Source organism: Wasmannia auropunctata, unplaced genomic scaffold (assembly GCF_000956235.1).
Source record: "Wasmannia auropunctata unplaced genomic scaffold, wasmannia.A_1.0 LD336071.1, whole genome shotgun sequence".
Classification (NCBI taxonomy): domain Eukaryota; kingdom Metazoa; phylum Arthropoda; class Insecta; order Hymenoptera; family Formicidae; genus Wasmannia; species Wasmannia auropunctata.
Genome location: NW_012026819.1, coordinates 1,535,703 through 1,544,988, shown reverse-complemented (window position 1 = coordinate 1,544,988; position 9,286 = coordinate 1,535,703). Strand labels below are relative to the sequence as shown.

At 38.5% G+C, this 9,286-nt stretch overlaps 1 long non-coding RNA gene across 1 annotated transcript; it reads left to right on the top strand.

The window, feature by feature from the left end:
• The first annotated feature begins 345 nt into the window (after positions 1-345).
• Positions 346-787, top strand: LOC105449905. Its single transcript, XR_974382.1, has 2 exons — positions 346-479; positions 659-787. It is a non-coding gene; the product is annotated as an uncharacterized LOC105449905 (long non-coding RNA).
• The last annotated feature ends 8,499 nt before the right edge of the window (positions 788-9,286 follow it).

The following is a 9,286-nucleotide window of genomic DNA, read 5'->3' as shown; positions in this document are numbered from 1 at the left end:
ATTGTTTGTAGAAACACATGTCAGTGACATAACTTATTTATTCATCGCTTTGCTACTATGCTTGACAGAATGACTTTTAAATTACTATGTCGCAAATGTGTATAATATTTTTTAATAATTCTGTGTTCCTTGCATTTGCTTACACAATATCGACTTGAGTAACATGAAACATGTATGCGAAATAAGAGATAAAACAACAGAGAATATGCAAATTTAATTATTATACTACATTAGTAAATGTATATGAGTAAATAATAATTAAATATGTATAAAGAACTAATATTTATTCTCTCTCTCTCTCTCATCTTCATGCTTTGTTATCAGCAACTGCGATTACAACGTATAAACACCGATTGTGTAATAAACGGTCATTGGCCACTGCATATGTAACTCGATGATACAGCGGATGATTTAGTCGATAAACTGGATTGAACGCCGAGGACCGCACACGATGCACGCTCGCACCTTCGATCGAAATTGTACGTTACGTCGCAGAATTATTCCTTTAAGTGAATGCGTACAATCGCCGTAAATGATTTATGAATTCGATGCGTTCGAACATTGATTAAACTCTGAAGGATCTCAAAATCCCGAACATGTAGTTTACAGCGGCCTAACGTCGACCTAAACCTAACATCGACCTGTTTCATGTTCACAGGCTTGGCTAAAAATGGAAAAACTTAACAAGACGCCATATAGTACAAAAGATAGAGTGTATCATAAACGACTTTGTAAAAAACGCAGCCAGCTGCAGCGGACTCCTCAAATAAAACCTTCAACCGGCAAATATCTTCTCGTTAAAATTACATGGATGTCAGTTATAGGCTTTCTTTAGTGCCGCTTTATAGAACCGGGGCGAAAAATAGGTTTAAAAAATTTTCAGGTAAAGCCCATAACCAAAACGTAGCTACAAGTTTCTACAAGTCTACAGTTTTTTCTCCGCTTTCCGAGTATAAATCATTCGGAAATATTCACATTTTGCTATGCAAAAAATAAATCAGTAACTATATTCAGTGGCAAGAGAAAATATTTAATTAAAAAATAATAAAATCTATTGATTAGTGTGTTATAGTTATCTTAAGATGTAGTTATCTTAAGTTGCGTAGAGGAAAATCAAATATAGAAATAGTAAAACTAATATATCTGTGTAAATTTATACGTCTAGATACGTCTCGAAAATCGATAGAATTTATTATATTTTATATCTTCTCAATCTTTCTTCTTTATTAAGCCCGATTAGTTTCGCGTGAGGAATATCATGCGATATATCCAAGAACTCGAAGACCTCTTCATCTATTTTTTTTTATTCCCGCTCTACTATTGTGATCAGCATTCTATTTTTGGCCGACGAATTCCAATTTTGCGAGGGCGCCAGCTGGGAACAAAAAACTACGAAGGAAAGTGTAGGCGGTCGGCTCGATTCGTTTCTCTCATCGCGTCTTGTCTTCTCCTGCTCTTCCCTGAAGATTTAGGCTGTGCGTATGAATAGCGGGAAAAAAATGAAGCCTAGCATCCTCTGTTCTTTGAATTTTACGCGGGATACCGATTTGTTGATACATGGTGCTTTTAAGAGTCCGAAATTCATACGGCGTCTTCGCGTGGCTTGTTCAGCGAAATTCTTATGTTCACTGTGCTGTTATTTTTCTGATGGATCACATGTGTTCCAACGCTCACATTATTTGCCGTTGATTTTTGAATATTTACTGAATATTATTTAATTAATTTAAAATACAAGGAAATAAAAAATATTCATCGCGTGTTCTTACATTTTTGTAAATTCCAAATAACTGCAATTTATTTCAATACGTCAATAGACTTACGTAGATATGCACATGTGTGACGTAAATTGCACAACAAAAAAGAGAGAAAAATATCGTCTTCTACAAAACCCCTAATCCGCCCTATCTATTAATGTAACACGCTTGTGTCACAATGGATATTACAAAACAGTAGCAATACATGAAATCAGATATAACTGTCAGATAAATTATATCCCGATACGTTCCAATCTTATTTGTACCGTCCAATGTCCAGCTGCTGTGACCTTTCTCATGTGACCTCTGACCTTCAGCATTGCCGAAAGACCATCGAGTTTCGACCAATTTCACGAATCGCCAACGACAGACGGCGGACACTGGGTGCTACCCCGCAGACGGTATTCCTATCGCGATACTCCCATCATCGGCTCGACAATGCAAAGGTTATCGACAATGGCGCACAGCCAGAAATAGCAGACGGTGCATTGTGTTTAGCGGTGTATAGAATATCCGCACGGTGGATGGGTGATTTTAGAAGCAGAAAGAGATCTGCTGGAAGCTTTAGTGATGAAGGAGTAAATATTCGTGATTTTCAAGGATATCTACATAAAGGTCTTCACTTGCATCGTGCTGTGATCCCAATCCCAAGAGAAATTTTCGGCTTGAACAATCAATTGTAATCGAATAAAAGTAAAGCTTAGCGTTTTTTTTTCTTATTATGACATTTTTTGCCGCCGTGTTTTTCAAAGAATATATATACCTTAATTGTGGAAATGAATGTAATTGCAATGACAGACATTTCGCGAAGTGTGTAATTATCATGATTTTGGTAATAAATTGCGTATTATACTCGAAATCGCGTAGTTCTACTTTAACGAAAATATCAGAGATGTTATAAGGAAACACATACATATATGCATAGCTAGCGTGCGGAGGATTTACGTCAGACGAGAAATTCTTCCCAGATAAATCGACGCGATTTCATTTCTAACGTTAACATAATATAACGCGAGCCAATGTGTTTACTTTACATAACAGTACCCCATATTAATGTAAAATTCTGGTTATTTACGTTGCTGGTTAAACTACATTAAATATGATACAAGACAATTTTGTAAAATAAAAAAATTTATAAAAAAATTATTCTAAACAATTTAATGTGCAAATCCTTAAGTGTTAATGTTCACGAAATTCATTCGTAATGCCGTATGATCGTACTTTTATACCTTCGCAGTTCTAAAACACGTGTTTACACTATTCCAAAGTTGCGTATGCTGGTGCAATCGAACTCCGCTTTACATCAAGTCGCAGTAAGCATGAAACGTTCGTGAAAGCAGAAGTCTTTCGTGTGCAGAGACTTACCTAAGTAATAACACGTACAGAAAAGCCGACATCCTGTATCGGTTTATCACATAGTTAAGCATACTCTCACAGCAACACGTATAATTCTCCGAACACACACGATGGCACTCCCGCGGGAGTAAACTCGTCGCGGCACACGACACGTTTTCACTCCCGGGAACATACGTCGGCGAGAGCTCGAAAGCTCGCTGAGAAAGTCGCGGAAGACGTAGTCGGTGACGGTGGTGGATGCGGGTAAGGGGACATCTCGAAGGGATCTTAACGTTTTATCCCGTCCATGATAGGGGGAAGGATCTCCGTTGTACACAAAACGCGGGAGGATGGGGGGGGGGGGGCGCCAGCGGCCCCGCGCGCAACCCTTACGCTCTTACGCCCACACTTATGAATCAGTAGATGAATGAATCGACTTTGCCCCACTTTCCGGCGCGTGGGTGTAACGTATCAGCCGGCGAGTCTGACATTTTCGCCCGGTGGCGGCGGGCCACCCTCGCCGGCAACGGCAGCAGCAGCCGCGGAGCACCAGCACCAGCACCAGCAGCAGCAGCAGCAGCCCGGCGACGACGTGGGCGTTGCTGACTCTATATCTACCCACGTAAGTAGACGGTAGTCTGGGACGCGACCACGCAAAAATCCATTTCTACGATCGTCCCGTTTCGGCGGAAAAACAAAATCGTCGTGTCGCCGCCATAACCGAACCGCGCCGCTAACCGCCGTATTGCGCCTTATATATATATATATATATATGTCGCAGCCTTTTTGTATAATCAGCCTTTTTGCATAATGCCTTTGAAAATAACGACATTGCCCGGTTTTATGTGGGCAAAGTCAACACTGCCCATCCAGCGGCAAAGTCAGCCACTATTATTTTATTGCGGATTTAGCCCGGTTATTCGATAAAATATACCTTCGCGCTAACACTACAACGGCAAAGCGAGGTCCCACATGGGTTTACAACTTTTTACGCGAAGCAAGGTTTACCCCACACCAAGAAATGGTTTGGGTTAGGTTAGTTTTTTTTAGGTGGAGCCCCCCCCCCTCCGTAGAGGAAGGGAGAGGCGAACATACTGCCTCCACGTATGTATTTTACAAGGCGAAACCAGTGCGTTATGCAAAAAGGCTGATTATACAAAAAGACTGCGACATATACATACATTCATTACATCAGGCATTACTCACGAAGCACGATTTTTTTCCGTCGATCATAAGTGCGACAGTCACTGTACATATATAATATTTGCAATCGATTCGGTACGTATACGTCACCTCTAGTGAAATTGCGATGAACTCGACGGAGCAGCGAAACAAATAGCGTCGTTCGAGTCGTAGGAGCGTAGATCCGTTTTCGCGTTACGACAAAATATTTGGTCACGAGAAATTTTTAATTTATGTAGCTGACGCGCGTGGGGTTCTTTTTAATGCTGTTTCGTGCAAAGAATCGCGATCGCGATTTTCTTGCGTTAAAGCTTCTTCCGCATTTTTCGGATGCGGATGCTCGATGAAATCCGTCAGCGTCTCGACCTACGCGCACTATCGACATCCGTCGATGATCCGTGACGTGTGTGTCGAGTAGAATTTAGAAACCACAGCTAATTTCCGTCCCTGTTTTCATGCTGCCGGGGATGCTATCGACTAACTCGAGAAAAGTCGTCGTGGTGCATCGCGAGAGATGCGGTCCGATTAGCGTTGTAGTGGTGAGCGTATAGCACTGAATGACGTCAACGGTGTCCCTGTATCCCCAAGCTCCCATTAACTCCGACCGAGCGCCGAAAAATATATAAAAGGAAATTTCACGAACAAGATACCGCGTTTCTCGCTCCCTCCGTCCGCAATTAATCCGCCGCTCCTCGTTAATGCTTCCTTCACCGATACTGGCATTTTCACGATGGCCTTTTAACCTTGCGACGCGGCAAATGTCACTGATCGATATCATTTTCGTCGACGCATTTTTATCGTCGTACATACATACATTCCGCGCGCGCGAGACATAAAACGACAAACTGAAACGTAGAACAATTTTGACAATGTCACCACAATGCCATCAATATGACGTAAAAATGGTCTTAAAAATTGCTTTAACATTAAAGTAGAAATCGACTAACATTCGTTGTTGAACATTCACGTTCCACAAGTGGATTATGTAATTATACGAGTATCAATGACAATAGAATTATGTAAATGAGTAGTAAATAAAACCTAATGTTGCACCCAAGCACCGAACGTGTCGCGGGCATGTTCCTCGGCGGTTTAAACGACACTCTCGAGGCACTACTAACGTCGTCTTCGTAAAGGAATCAGCCACGTGCGACGAGGAATTACCGTTTCATTATACGGACGGCAAAGAGAGGTATAGGAGCAACGAGAGAAGGTAGTGTTGAGGCAGGCTCAAGCGTAGTAAGCATAAAATAAACTTGGAGACGCATGGGGTTCTACGTTTGCCTCACGCACGTACAGCGCGAGAAGCATGTGGCTGCAAATAATAACAGTGATTGTACTGCTCGCTTCAAATGCCATTTTTGGTATCTAAGAACGAAAGATTTTCAAATTGCTAAGCTAACGTAAAATCTTAGATGCTAAAGATATTGCCTAAAATTTTCAAAGAAATGCATATTCCATTAAAAAAATTAATTGCGGCAGAAGAGATCTGTGTTCTCGAAATATTTCGACTATTTTCATAATAACGTAATAACGGATGTATTCCCCTGTAAAATATCTATTATTTATTCGTTTGTCTATAATTATATAGTCCTTCCCTAATACAGTAATTAAAATTAATTAAAATTCACTTAATTTTTATTTATAAAACATATTGCACGGATCGATTGCAATTTTTATGGAAGATTAAACTCGATATTAAATTATATTTAATTCTTTTCTTCTCAAATATATACCGTTGTTGATACCGTTTTTTTTTTCACGATAAATAGCACATAATAACGCAAATCCGTATTTGAAAAATCCTGTATATGACGTCGTGGCGCGACGGCAATGCAACGGCGTCATTTTCAAGGCGATTACGCCACGGCGTTTCTAACCCTTGTATTCCAGATGGAATGTCAAGTGCGAGCTTTACAAATGAACGATCGAGGCAGAAAAGCAAACAATAGCCGGAAAATGCTTCAACTTTGCACTCGACTCTAGACGCCGCAAACTCGCTATCTAGTCGAAACGAACGTCAATGTCGGAGTCATTCATCGCGAATTACAGAGATGAAAGACTCTTTATGTGCAAATGAGCAATAAAAGGAGAATGCAATCTGTCATCGCGACGTGCGACGACCGTCGAATCTCTCGCGAGACAGAGGCGTCAGTCAACGCAGCGTGAAAAAAGAAACACAAGAAAATGAATGCCGATCGTTTCACACTCCGCGATAATACATATCAGTGCTCGTGCTTCGATTCGCAAATCTAATCGTGATCGTTGGATCGTTGCGCGAAAATCTTTATTCAGGCAAACGACGGTACAGAAGAAGTCTAGCCGAACGCAGCATCAATTGTCGATTAAAGCTATACGCGACTGTCTCGCGTATAAGCGAACGGATAATAAAGCAGAAGCTGGCTCTGTCGTTCGTTGCGGCTTGGCCGAATATTCAGATTATTTACGGTCAAAATCGCGGACACAAGAGCCGAGGGGTGATATTACCGCGGTACGTAGGCGGTATAGCCGCGCGTGATCCTACGTCCGCCATCCATTCCACGACGTAATATACGTATATAGGTATACGTTAAAACGTATTCGAAGAAAGAGGGAAGCTTCCACGTTTTCTGGATATTGTGCCATTCTCTTCGATGGCCATACATAACGGCACCCCTTTTTCAACGGGCTGTCTCATTCTACGTCGCGAGCTCATTCATTCAGAACGCTAAATCAATGAGCGTTATTTTTGGCGCAGACCGACGACGCGCGGCGTCTGCCTGCGGCCGTACGCACGTATAGCGGCGCTCTTACGCAAAAATCTCACGTATTCAATCTCGCGTCGATGCTCCGTGTGATGACGTATCAAATACGTCAGCGATTATGTTTTGGCTTACACGTATCTTTGACGCATACGATAGAAAAACATCGAAGTCATCAGCGGTATAAATAGAATTCCTTAACATTTTTTTTCTGTGAAGCGCGCTAATAAACTCCCAGCGATTTAACCCGTAGATAAAATATGTTTCAAGTGACATTAAATCGGATAATAGATTTGTATATAAATAAATATATATGGATAGGCTATAATAGATTAGAAGATACAAAGATTTGTGTACTGAAAGAATAAATATAATTACTAATCATGAACAAGTTTGTTAAAATATGCTATGTAATTATAAAATATTTTGTTTTTTTTATTTATCTTATCAATATGCTTATTGAAAACAAATTTTTAATAATTCTCTCTTGCGCTGATTTGTACAATCTCTAATTCTAAAAATATATACATTATTTAATTCTGCAGATGAATTTATGCAAAAAGGCTAGAAGGATTCTCAAATCCTATTTTTCAAAAATTGGGAAAAGGAAAGATAGGAAAATAAAATAACGCATTTAGATATTAACAATTTGTTTTCCTTTGTTTTATAAATGTCATTATAAATTAAAATCTTATTTTTCGATTTTATCATTTATGAGAGATAAATGCCACAAAGAAAATAAAATTAAATAAAAGCTTTATACCTTTTTATTCCTTATTATTTTTTTAATTATATTTACGAATTGGAGAATGAATAAATTTGGAACTATTTTGTATTAGTTTTTTATCATATAATAAGATACTAATACATGATTGTATATGTTTTAGAATTGAATACATCACTAATCAGTTCTAGCCTATCCATATTAAAATATAGGTATTGAATCTATGAAATTTTGATTTCAGAAAAAGATTTTTCCTTCTTTTTTCATATCTTTTTTAAATATACATTTTATATATGTCTGATTTTCACAGATCCATTACTTCAAGCTAAAATAAAAGTTGATTTATCACTCACCGATACGATGCGCAACAACAGATGGTAGACTATATATGTTGAAACTACGTTGATCTGTAAAATAAAAATATAAGATTTTGATTATAGCAGTGTTCACAAAATAAATAATATCTCAAAGAATAATTGCTGCACATATTAACATTTTTATTAGTTTTTTCTTTAAATAAATAAATATTTAATATAAAATAATTATATAAATTATTATAAAATTTCACATAAAGTCATACAATCGAGTATTAAAACAATTTTATAAGTAATATTTTTAAATAAAAATTTTATTCATATAATAAAAATAATAAGTCGCGTATATATTCACTTTACGATTGCTCCATCGATCGATTTTTTGTGACTTCCTTTTCCTCTCTTGTTTTTTCATCGTAGTACTCACATAACGTTCACTCACGAAATTAATGACGACTTTATCCGTATTAATAGTTAAACTGTACGATATTCCGGGCTTTAATCGTACACGACACGCCATTATATTACAATAATCCATAATTGTTCGTGAAGAATACGATCGGAATCTGACAGTACTTATCACGGTCGCGTTTTGAGAAATAATATGACGGCGTACAGAGCGATCTGTGCGCGCACCGTTACCTGTCTGCTTGACTCTCATCGAGCGAATGATAACAAACTACGTATACAATACAACGGCGGCATCCGCCGCCAAATCAAAATGAATATCGCGCGTATTCTTCCCCACTACAATCAAACATTAAATATATGTATCATATATATTTGAATATTCGACGAGAAAAAAAATTACTGCCTATAAATATGTATCCAAACAACGTAATAATTTATAATTCCCAGCTCCTAAGTTGGTCTTTGATTTTTACTTTAGAAAAGATTTTTAATTTAAAATCGTACATGAAATACCTATCTGTTGTGATAAACATCGTCTCGATACGTTTATCAATTATTAACTGTAGAAGATTATTTGCACAAGTCGGTAATTATCTAGAATTATTCGTAAGGAACAGTCGCGTTTGGATTCTCTATTTTTCACGCTTCGGGAAGGAATGCTGCAGCGGCCAGCGCCATTGCTTGTCGATTAGATTTTCGTCTTGGAAACGATAACAAATTACGTGTATACGACAACGGCGCGACGGAGAATACGTCATAAAATCAAAACAAGTGTCGCAGCACGTAGCGCGCGATCGTTACACAAGCGAGTTGTTATCATTCTTA